The following is a 13,438-nucleotide window of genomic DNA, read 5'->3' on the forward strand; positions in this document are numbered from 1 at the left end:
AAAGCTGGCTTTTAGAGCGGGAAATAGGATGTCTTTACTTATAAATTGGACAAATACTTGTTCTCAAGTTCCTGGTGGGAATGAGGTCTGGGAAGGAAGTCATCCTCAGTGAATGTCTCCACATTTGTCCTGGACACACGGGAATCACTTTCAGAAGAAAGAGGGGGTGCTCTTTTGAGAAACACTGTAATATCTCATAATGACTTAAAGGATAGCCAATGTTAAATGGAACTTACTATGAATTGGGGACTGTTCTGAATACTTTTCACATATCACAGGATAAACCTGGGCTTGGCATCATACAGATCTCAGTCTGAGTCCTGGTTCTGTCACCTTATAGCTGTGTGCTCATAGGAAGAAGGTTCTTAAACTCTAATATTGTTTCTTCAAATGTAAAGTAGTCTTAGTGTTGCTGTGGGTGAAGGTGAGGTCAGGGAAGCGCAGGCACCAGCAGGGTGCTGGCACGGAGTGTTCCTCCTGTGTTGGATACCCTGTGAGCCTTCAGATGACACACATTAGCACTAGGAGAACATTGTCTGGAGGCCAGGGAGTAATTAAGCCGTTCTGATAGCACACGACATGGGACAGTCACATGAGTGCCTATTAACTTTAAGAAGATTGTGTGCCTCTTTCTGCTTGGGAAAGATAATCCCTGTTTCCATGACCTGTGTTCTGCAAACATGGAGAAATTTGTAAGCAAAGAGCCTCGTAGAATTCACCAAAGCCAGAAGAGACATTACAAGAATGGCAAAGACTATTTATTATGAGGTGATGATGTTAATTTGTACTTCCTTTCAGCATCCTGAGATTTAAGATTTTATTTTCCCAGAGGGGCATTCACAGAGAGGTATCTAAATGTCTATACAACATGAGAAACATTTATTTCTTGTGAACTGACAGTTATTAAAAGAAAGTGACCCTTACACGGTTTCCTTTTGTCAGAAACTTCTGAAATCTAGAGGGGAGGCTGTAGCTCAGTGGTAGAGCACATACTTAGCATGCATGAGGTCCTGGGTTCAATCCCCAGTGCCTCCATTAAATAAATAAATAATAAGCTTAATTATCTCCACCGTCCCCACCCCCAAAACTTCTGAAATGTGATGTTTACATCTCTACTCATACAATTACCAGTAAAGAGTGTAGAAGATGGCTTATGTTGATAATTCTTGGTACTAAAAAAAAACTTGCTAATTAAAATAGTCAACAACCACGGACTGCTTTGGGAGGGAGGCTGATCCTTATAATTAACCTCATTTTGCAAGTGAAGGAAGGAACATGAGCACAAAAAGAGACACCATGACCGAGCCAAAGCCACAGCTAGTCAAGGGCAAGGATAAAAACTAGAATTCAGCGAACCCTGAATCTCAAATCACAAAGCCTTGTTCAATCAGCCCTTGTTAACCTCCAGCAATTTTATGGTTCTTTTTTGTGGTTGTGCTTGTGGGACTTTGAAGTAGGCTTTGTTGTTTCTGTTCCTTGTATATGTAATAAACAAAACAAATTGTATTTAAAAAATTTTAAATCTGTCTCTCTCTCTCTCTCTCACACACACACACACACACACACACACACACACACACAAATCTATTGAGAAAATTCCTTCCCAAACAATAACCTACTAATAAGTACTTTTAGGTAATCAAAGGATAAGTACATCAGAATTACACAGTCCTGCTGAGTCTCTTTGGGGGAACTTCTTAAACAGGCTCAGATGCTGTGCACAGGAGTACCAGAAACCTTTAGGATGTAAGGTGGATCACATCCATGCTATGTGTGTTACCCTGTTCCTGGACCTTTCCATTGAGCCAGTCCACAGAGAGTATGCCGAAGTCAGTCACCAGTACCAGCCCTCAACACTGGTATTTGCCTAGGACCCCGGTCCCAGGATGCATGGGAATCCTGTTATTCTGAGTTCTCAGCTCCCTGAGCTCTCTGATGCTCTGTTATACTCTGGTTTTGAGAAACTATCTTAGGCCTTTCTGTGGCTGACTGATTTCATACCCCCAGAAACTCTTAAGTAACAGATTTTGTGTCCATGATCTATATTAGAGTCAAGCTAAAATGTGTAAAATATTTTAAGGTATTGAAAGTTGTTTTCCTTCTGACTCTTGTGCTCTTTTGAACAACTGCCCTCTTCCCATCTGTTGGGTGGCAGCAATAGCTTCTAAAGGTACTGCCCTAGGGGAGGGGGTCCTCTACTGCCAAGAACAAAAAGTCAAATTCTTGGCTTTGAATTCCATAGAGTGGGCTCTTGAAATTGATAGCAAAGATCATAAGTGCAAGCAGAGACTTTTAAAATTGCAATAGTTGGGCTGTTTGAAAGTGAATGTATTTTTAAGATCAGAAGCTTGGCTATGAAAATCAAAAGCCAAAATCCAAATATAAAGTTTATACCATAATTATCAACTTTGGAACAATATAGGATGATGTAAGAGGAGTTTTCCTAGCCAAAAGAAAGTAAAATTTCCAGGACTTGGCAGGAGAAAAGAGAATTGTAGAGGACATGAAAGGAACTTGGCTTCATGGGTGTAGTTTCTGTCTTTTACACTCTTCAGGCTGAGTCCTAAGAGGAATATTGATGAAACACGTAAGTTATTCTGCTGAGATTTAGAGGGCTCTCAGAGCAGGAGAATCATCATCAGGCTCCCCAGGGCCCATGACATGGCACACCTTGTGGTAAAGCCTTAGTCTCTAGGAATGCATCTGAGCTGAGGAGGAGCAGTGGTTAAATATCACCAGTAAATGGGCCTGAGGCGGCTTCTTGGAGTCCTGCACACCCCTGCATGGTGTGGGAGAACCTTCAAAAGTTCCCATGCTACAGTATGATAGTTCCTCCAAAAATTAAACAGAGAATTACCTTATGATCCAGCAATTTCACTTCTAGCTATATACCCAAAATAATTGCAAACAGGAACTCAAACATTTTAATGACAATGTTCATAGCAGCATTATTCACAATAGTCAAAAGGTGGAAACAACCCAAGTATCCATTGGCAAATGAATAGATGAATAAAATGTGGTATATGCATACGATGGGGTGTTATTTAGCCTTAAAAAGGAATGAAATTCTGATACTTGCTATACTAGGAATGAACCTATAAAACATTATGCTAAGTGAAGTAAGCCAAATGAAAAGGACAAATACTATATGATTCTACTTATATGAAATATTTAGAATAGTCAAATTCATAGACAGAAAGTAGAATAGTGGTTTATCAGGGGCTTGGGGGAGGGGGAGTATGGAGAGTTATTATTTAATAGGTACTGGGTTTCAGTTTGGGATGATGAAAAAGTTGTGGAGATGGATAGGGATAATAGTTGCACAGTGATGTGACTATGAACAATAATGGCCCTGAACTGTACACTTAAAAATGGTTGAAATGGAAATTTTCATGTTTTGTATATTTTACCACAATTTTAAAAAGTCCAGGTGAAAAAGTTCCCATGCTCCCAGTAGAAAGACAAAAATGAAAGTAAGGCCAGTGGGCCTAGAGAGGTCAGGATCAGATGGATGTAGAGTGAGTTGTGGTGTCCCAATGGCTGGTGAGCCCAGGGGACACAGACATTTCAGCATGGTTATAGTGGGAAAAGGTAACCTGTACAAGGGGAACAGGGACTGTTCTTCTCAGCAGAAAGCACCTATGTGGTTTGCCGATGACCATGAACCACATTCTTCTCCTTCAAAGTCAGGATGATAGACCACCCAGGACTTGGATCGTGCAGAACATAGACTACTGCTAAGAAGGGACCGAAAGAGGTGAAGGGAGAAAATAATAACTTGATCTTTATCCAAAAAAGTTTGAGATTACTTTGGATTACAGGGTTAGGTTTTCCATCATCAGTGAAATAAGGACCCCAGAGCTAAAGTAAATTGAGTTACAAGGAAGTAATGTCCATCTTGCACATGTGAATGTGTATGACTCTGGAATATGTTCCCATTACAAGGCTATATGCCTTTTCCTCAAGTCTATGGTAAGTCTGGAACTCTTCTGTGAGGAACAGGGAGTTCTGCTTGGCTCGAGATTACTGCAGCTTCTTTGGGTGATGGCCACACAGTTTCACTGATGGCCAACCTTTATACCAATTTCAGAACATGAGTGTTCATGAAGCTGGATCTTTGGGGCGGCTATAATTAAAGCAACGAACAAACATGATTCTCTAGGAACCATATTACACCGCGGCCTTTGAGAGCATCTTTATACTATTTGGACTGTTGGAAAATCCTCCCACCATCATCTTCTGGTGGCTAATTGTAAGGATCCAGAAGGGCCCCTTGAACGAATAGCTATTAATAATGGCTAATCTGTTATGTACTTATTTTATGCTGACACTATGCTGAGTCCTTTATGTGTTGTCTCATTTAGGCCTCACAGCAAATCCATGAAGTAAGTACTACTATTAACCACATTTTGCAGAAAGGGAAGCTTCAGTAGTAAAGGCAGGTGACTTGTTCCAGATCACACAGCCAGTAAGTACCAGAGCCAGGAAGATCCTGGGAACCTGACTTCACAGCTCAAGTGCTTATTATGACACCACATCGCTTACTGTTACTGGGATATTGTCCTGATCTACACCAAAACTCTAGCTCCACAGGGGTCACTGACATGGATATTCCTGGATGCAACATAGTAAGAACTGGCTAAAGCGTTAATGTCTATTTGAGGACTCACAGGTTCGTTACCAGTCCAAATAAACAAACAAGGCTCCCACGTCATACCCAGCAAGTTAATGGTTTTGAAATAGGACTTTCTCAAAACATGGAAAGTATTTAGCATATCTTTGGCTTTGTTAGTTTTAGGAGCAGTTCATCTCCCAATTCTATCCAAACCACCTCATCAGAGAGAACATGCTGTGTGATGCCATGCCACATCTTCAAGCCACGAAAAGCTCCCACCATCCCAAGCCATCCCAACTCCCATACTGTCAGAAGCTTTACTTCTGTCCCATTGGTCTAGGATTATCCTATTCATAGAGGAGCCAGATAACCATGACTTCCACAACTACCCCATGTGGGAGTGAGAGTCAGTGGCTCTAAAGACTACCTCAGAAGCATGAAGGCGAAACCTCAGGGAGTGAGCTGAGAACAACTGACCTTACATCATCTTATGCAAGATGGTCCCACTTTTTATTTCTGCCCTGTAGGCACTGGGCAGGCAGGTAGATAATGCCTTAGTCTTACAAACAAGGGAAATAAAAATACAAACACTTCCGTATTCTTCATTACCTCTGCCCTGTGGTTTCTTAGCAGTCCAGCCCCAGTGATGACTGGGCACTGTCTGGTACAGGAGGCACATAGGTAATCTGCACCTGAGCCTGATTATGACCACCCCCAAACCCCCTACACTGCCAGTCATCCAGAGACGGCCAGAGGAAATGAAGAATTTACAGGGGAAATGTTCTAGCCAGGAACAGTCAGTTAAACCCAGGCCAGAGATGCAGTGGGTTTATACCACGAGCACCCACTTTGCTCCATCCACAACAATAATAAAAGATAAAATATATGGAAAGAAAAAGTAAAAGGTATAACTAGGCTCAAATACCAGATAAATACATTCAAAATCCCAAAAGGACTAGAAACTCAAAACAGTGAAGAGAATTGAAGCTCAGGCAGCTGGAAGTTTGGCTTTTGTAAAGTGAAAAGGACTAAAAATGCTCATATGAGACAGGGGACTGGAACCAGACATACAGCTCAAAGTCCTGAGTGGTAGAGGGGCACCCTCAACACTGTGAAGAGAGAATGAAAATGAACTACTGCTAATTGTTGCCTGAGACCGTATCTTCTAGTGAACTGCAGGCTTAAGGAGGCCAAGATCAAGGTCATAGCCTTGCAACCAGGAGGTAAGCCAAGACACCCAATGGTATATGACAAGACCTGCCCTATCCTTAACATCACCTCTGATCCACTATTATGAGACCAGGTTCTGAATTAGGAATCCAGAGAGCTGAATGGAGGAATTAAAAAACCGATAGGCAAAGAAAGGTGAGGTGAGAAGTTGAGAGAGAGAGAGAGAGAAAGCCATAAGATAAAAAACAAATTTTCACTCAAAATGAAGCAAAATCTCAAGACATGAATTTATTGCTAACAAAGGTAAGCCAATAAAATCTACAATTAGAGCAGGCATTCAATCCAGATGAATATTTTATAGAATGGTCTGACAAGGCCTTAACCATAAGTAGGTTGAGGATGTTAAAAAATATATAAACTAGGACATAATTTTCCTTTAAAAAGTCATAAGATGATAAAATAGGTAGAAATGAAACTAGAACATTAGATATCTGAAAGAACCAATTCAAAATCTTGGAGATCAAAAAAATAATCATTTTGAAAAGTTATGAACTGGCACATACAATAATAGGGATGAACCTCAAAAACATTACGTTAAGTGAAAGTCAAATGCAAAAGACCATACACTGTATGATTCCATTTATATGAAATGTCAAAAGAAGAAGAAGGAGGAGAAGGAGGAGGAAGAGGAGGAGGAGGAGCAGCAAACCTGTAGAGACATCAAGTAGATTAGTGATGACCTAGGGCTGAAAGTGGAAACAAGGACTGACTACAAATGAGTAGATGGGATTCTGGGCGGTGATGGAAATGTTCTAAAACTGGATTGTGGTGAGAGATCTACAACTCTACACATTTACTAAAAATCTTCAAGCTATACACTTAAAATAGGTGAATTGTATGGCATATCAATTATACCTCAATGATGTTTTTAAAAAATATAATCATTGAAATTAAAAATTATTGTAATTAACTACACTTTCAAAACTGGACACAGTTGAAAACTTAGTTAGAAATGAAGACATTGCTGAGTATCTCACTCAGTGTATCATGCAGAGAAATTAACTGTGAAAGAGCAAATCAAAACTACAGTGAGGTATCACCTCACACCAGTCATAATGGCCATCATTCAAAGGTCCACAAATGATAAATGCTGGAGAGGCTGTGGAGAAAAGGGAACCCTCCTACACTGTTGGTGGGAATGTAGTTTGGTATAGCCACTGTGGAAAACAGTATGGAGATTCCTCAAAAGACTAAAAATAGACTTAACCTATGATCCAGCAATCCCACTCCTGGGCATATACCCAGAGGGAACCTTAATCCAAAAAGATACCGGCACCCCAGTGTTCATAGCAGCACTATTTACAATAGCCAAGACATGCAAACAACTTAAATATCCATCAACAGATGGCTGGATAAAGAAGCTGTGGTATATTTATACAACGGACTACTGCTCAGTCCGTTGTATAAATGGATAAATGGATAAAGTAATGCCGTTTGCAGCAGCATGGATGGCCCTGGAGAATGTCATTCTAAATGAAATAAGCCAGAAAGAGAAAGAAAAATGCCGTAAGATATCACTCATATATGGAATCTAAAAAAAAAAAAGGCAAAGGACATGAGTTTTTGAGGCTCTAACAGTTACCTAATAAAAGTTCTGAAAGGGGAATGAAAGTAGGTTAGAGAAGACATATTTGAAGCAAGAATGACTAAGAATTTCTAAAAACTGAAGAAAGACATTGATTTATTTAAGAAATATTCTTTGGTTGCCTATTTTGTGCCAAGCACTAGAAATATAATAGTGAACAAAATAAAACCTCTGCCCTCACTCAGATTCGATGTGAATTTTCAGTACCAAGCAGGATAAATAAAAATACTAAACTACATTGTAATAAAACTGGAGAGCATCAAGGATAAAGACATAATCTTAAAAGCTTCCAGGAAAAATATGAATCATTATCTGCAGAGCAGTGACAAATCAACAGCAAATTTAATATCAGCAACAATGGGAGCCAGAAAACAATAATGGTGCTGATGAGAAATAAGCATCCACACAGAATTTTTTATCTAGACAAAACTATGATTCTTTCATGAGAGAGGGAAAGATACATTCAATTACACAAAACCAAAAGAATTTATCATCCATAGAGCTGCATTAAAAGAACTATTAAAGATGTAATTTAGGAAGGAAAAATATAAACAGAAGACATGGGATATGAGAAACCATGAATAAAATGTCAGTAAATTTATTTCCTGTTTAAAACAATCACAATCCTAATTTCTGTATTTTTAAATAGAGTTAAAACTATACCTCCAAATAATGATTAAATTATCGGGCTGGTATTTAATGAGTCTAACCTCCTAAGACTTGTGTTTGGGTTATGACTATAATAGAAATACTGAATTATTATAAACTTTATTAGAAAAATTTTTTAATTTATTATGTAAATAAAATTTAAATTTAAGAATAGAAATACTATCTATAGTGATAATTAATTAATTAATAGAGGAGAAGTTGATAAAGGGGAAAAAGTAAATACCAGAAATTGTATGAGGGCGTGGAAGTAGAGAAAAAGAAAAAGAAAAAAAAGAAAAATGATAATAAACAGAAGACACAAATTACGATGATAAAATTAAAGTATGTCATTGATCACAAAACATATAAATAAATTAAACTCACCTAAATAAAGATAAAAATTGTCAAATTGGGTTTTTAAAAATCTAGCTCTATGTGTCTAGGAGACACATCTAAAACAAAACTACCTAAAAAGGATGCAAATAGGTGAATGAAAATAGGTTATTTAAATACTAACCCTGTAGAAGCTGGGATAACAATGTTAATATCAGACATGAATTAAGGCAAATAAGAAACTAAAATATAGCATAATTGTAATTGGTTGATAGTGTAAGAAAATAGATGCCTTGACTGGGACATTATGCTGTATATCAGAAATTGACACATTGTAACTGACTGTACTTCATTAAAAAAAAAAATAGACGCCTTGATTTGACCTCAATGTTAGGAACAATTTGTTTTATACAGCTGAAGGATCACAACATTGAAGGAGAAAATGTAATCCTAATATGCTACCTGGCTCAGCATTGGAAAATATTTACGTTGTCATACTAATGCAACTGTCATCGATTGGTTTACATCTTTTAGATTCATCTTGGGAAAACCAAAGAAATATTGGTAACAGTTGCAGACAGACTGCATACCTTAACAACTTAATGAAGTAACAATAAAAATGTGCTGACAGTAGTGGTGCATGAAAGGGGGAAAAGGTGTTTGGGAATTCACATTCTCATATCAAGTCAGGAGTCAAAATGTGCTGTCAAAATGTGATGGAATAAGAAATGGAAGTTCAAGTATATTGTTTGAAGTTAAACATATAATCAGTAAAAGAACCAAAAATAATAATATAAAATTATCCAAGGGTATAGTGAGCCAAATCTTCAACTTCCAGAGTTAGAGTCAATAGACAATGCTTAAAATGGATAAGTCAAGAAACAGAGGTGTAAGAATGTATATATAACACAGTGGAGATAACCAATAAAAAGTTCTAAACTCTCAGAAGAGGCTGCCTCCCGAGAACAGAACTGGGGATGGAGGACTGGGGAGACTATTGTTTTTCATCATTAGCAGAACTATTTGATATGCTACCATAACCATCAATTACTTCAATAAAAGTAAAAATCAAAATGAAATTTAAATACAGGAGCTGTACTACAAAAGAACTCTTCTCACACTTTGGGCCTGGGCCACACTGCATTTTCCCATCAGGAAGAATCTGTGCTGCCTGAACAACTTATTGGGAGTGTAAACTAGAGCCACTGAGTGTGTGGCTTGAGAGGAGCCACATCTCCATGGGATTTCGGAGACTTTTTTTTGGCATCAGCTTTCACACTGGGGTTTTGGTCCTACCATTGTCAGTAACCAGCACAGATTCTCACATCAGCTAACACTGAGGTCAACAGTGTTGGAGTCCTTCCTGTCTTCAGTGGCATATCTGAATTTTTCCTTGCCTGGCAGAGGGCAGCAGTCAACAATCACTAGGATTTTTTCCTGGCTGGAAAACATGTGCGTGGCATTGCAGAGATTTTGACGGGATTTCATTGTCCAGCTAGAAGCCTTCTCTTCTCCTCAGATAGAAATTTCTCCACAAGGAATAAATGCTTTGAGGAGAATTGGGAGGCTCATGACAGGGGTAGGAGGGTGGCTTACTTTTCTCAGTCTACACTTTGGCACCCTTCAAACCTGGGACACGAATTTGCTTTTTCTGTTCGGAGAGTCTATGGAACCCCATTCGCTTTCATCTCTAAACCTTGAATCAATATTACCAAATTTTTTTAGAGCTCTCCCTGTAAGGGTTTTTAAGAAGAGCAGGCCTTTCAGAACCTAAGCCCAGAGATCCTGCTGACAGTTTTACAGAGAAGGCACCCAGTAACTATTTATCGGTGTTATTGTTGATAATGATTATGATAGTGCCAATAATGAGATGGGCAAGGATTCATTTCATCACCCCACGAGGCAAAGCACTGGAGCTTTGTGAAGAGTCAACACCCTGATTTCCCCAGAATGGCACGTCAACAATGCCTCTGCCCACTTCCTCGGGGCTGAGCACTGCCCTTGGCATGGCTTCTACCTGCTGTGCAGCGTGTCAGTACTCTCTCAGCAAAACATTCTGCCCTCCTCCCCCAAAATGGGTCTTCCAGATATTGCATCATCAGATCTGGTAGCCCTGGCTCTGGAAGTTCTCCCCACTCAGTAGTTGGTGCTGCAGTTGAGAGCGACCCACGTGTTTGGGAGGAACCTACCTTTCAGGAAGCCATGAGTACTGGCTAGTCAAGCAAAGCGTCATGCCCAGAAAGCCTATTATTAAGTGATGTATTCTTATCTCTCAGGTGCCAAACACATCCATTCAAGCTTTGTCTGACAATTGCAGACCTTCAGACTGGGGGTATGGAGGGCATTGCCACCTAGACATACCATTCAGCCCAGTCAGTCGTGCATCAGCTCTGAATACAGCACGACCCAAGGCTGATCAGGGAATTCTATATTCTTCATCCCATAGGCACGGTCTTTGTCACAGAGGATTCTCCATCCCTGCTCTTCCCTCCCTCCCTGTTTTCCTTCTTCCCATTTTTCTTCCTTCACTCACCAGACATCATCTGAACTATGGGTGCCAGACACTGCTTCCATAAGAAGGTGCTAAGAATCATATGCCGACTTCAAATTCAGGGAAGTTCGAAATCCCCAACATCTGGAGCTGAAGTGAGCTTTTGTCCGACTCTAACTCAGGAATAAAATGGAACAAATTCTAATTAAAACTGAGTAATTCCCATTAGAGTTACATCTGCTTGAGTAATACCCTGTCCTACACCCACGTTTGGTTGGTAACACTCTGTGGGCAATTGTGAGTACATGGATGGAAAGATTCTCTTGACTTACCTGGGCTCTTTGAAGGAGGAACGGAAAGGGCCCCTGCCCAGTATGGTTGTACAAGTTGGGTTGTGTAAAAGAGGGCCAGGAGAAGGTAAGCCAGGGCAGAAATCTAGCCCACGTTACGCTCGCTAAGTCATGAGGCTAGGGGTGCAGAGGATGGACCCCTTTTTCTCATTCTCACAAAGGCACTGTATGTTGTAGGAAGCAAATTTGTGCTCTCTGATTGTAATCCTCTGATGGGAAGGTCAGGGAGTAACAAACCAGGGTGGGAACACAGGCTGTATGGGGGGCCACAAGCTTTACAAACCAAAGTACAGAGTGGACATCGCCATCCACATCAGGTTCCCCTGCTTTGAAACAGCCTAGGGCCAGGGTTTTTTTGAAGATCCTGATATACTTCTAACTTCGGATTCAGACTTCATCCTGGGTCCCTTGGTTTCTAGCCAGTCACTCCTCACATTAGTCCTACTGATGTTTATCTCCCAAATAAATATATCTCCTGAGCATATTTGCATCCTCTTCGTCTTCACTGACATTTTCAAAAGAGAAAGTTCTAGAGGATCCGCAGAAAGATACAGTTGGACTTAAATACTAAGGATTTAAGGAGTTGTGGCATAGAACTGCTGATTTTTTAGGGCCAGCCTTGTTGCCACCTAAAAAACCTATCTGGATAAAAGGTCCAGGCTCTAGTCGTGACTTTGAATCCAACTCTTGCCCACTCTTGAGTAAGTCCTTCCCCCTCTCTGGGCTTTAGTCTCTTGTTCTGTACAGTATGAGGATTGGGTCTTTATTTAGTTCTTTCAGTCTGTGGTTATACCCAGTTTGGCTTCCAGAGGTTGGAAGCAGAAAAGTGACTTGGCAGCAAGCCCCGTGGAGCCTGCATCTAGGACAACAGAGGGGAGATGTGGTTGGAAGGCACAGAGCCCTGTGCTCCTCTCCCTATTCAGCTCATTCCAAGGGAATCAAGGATATAATTGCCCTTGGCATACCAGACATTACTGTGCTTACTTCATCTTCAGCTTCTCCTTTTGTTTGTGAAGCCGTTGTGGAAGTCGCCGTCCCTCCCACCTGCATGTGAGTATGCACGGTGCTGCAGTGACAAGCCAGCAGCTTTGAAGTCCCAGTTCCACCCCCTTGTTAGTTATGTGACTGATTCCTAGTTTCCTAATCTGTAAAGTGGAGATAATAATGTTTATGTGATGGAGTTGCTGTGAGGATTCAATGAAATTTTGTCTGAAAAGCAGGTAGCAGAGGACCTGGCTGACACATGATAACTTCCTTTCCTCTCCTGCCCCTCCAGCCCCTCCCTACTCCCCACCAGTGTGCACTTGTCAGTAAAGACTATTACAATTTTGCACCCTGGAGGAGTAGATTGACTGGCTAATGACGCAAATTCAGGCATGAAACAGGTATGTACTTGGCTATTTGTGGCTTGAAATCTCACCCCTGCCATTTTTTCATTATGAGTTTCATTGGAAGAGATGTCTCATTAGAATGATAAAAAACGTATTTTTCTCTCTGAAGTGGTGTGTGCCCCCAGTTATGCTGGGTGTGATAATACCCCGTGTGTATATGGGGGAGGTTAGCGTCCAGTGGGTCCACTCAAATGGCACAGGGAAGTTCACCTAAGTTTCAACCTCACTGGCCTCTGACAAGCTGACTGTCTCCTACCATGTATCCATGATTTGGAGCCCCATCATGTTACCCCTGATACTGAGCCATTGCTTGAAGGATTTTACCCCCTCACTTAGGCAGCCCGTTCCATCTGTGGAGAGTTTTCTTTTAGTGAAACGTACAATCTGCAATAACCACACACTATCCCCATCTTTTGGAGTTTTTTTGAGGTATAGTTGACTTACAATATTACATAAGTTTCAGATGTACAACATAGTGATTCACAATTTTTAATGATTATGCTCCATCTATAGTTATTATAAAATATTGGCTATTCTCTGTGCAATACAATCTATCCTTATAGCTTATTTATTTTATACGTAGCGGTTTGTACTATTAATCCCCTCCTCCTCTCTTTTCCCTCCCTCCTTCCCTCTCCCCTCTGGTAACCACTAGTTTGTTCTCTATATCTGTGAGTCTGTTTCTTTTTTGTTATATATTTGCTAGTTTGGTTTTTTTTTTTTTTTTAGGTTCCACATTAAAGTGATAACACAGTATTTGTCTTTGTCTGACTTATTTCACTAAGCATAATACTC

This window comes from Camelus dromedarius, chromosome 10 (genome assembly GCF_036321535.1).
Source record: "Camelus dromedarius isolate mCamDro1 chromosome 10, mCamDro1.pat, whole genome shotgun sequence".
NCBI classification, from domain to species: Eukaryota; Metazoa; Chordata; class Mammalia; order Artiodactyla; family Camelidae; genus Camelus; species Camelus dromedarius.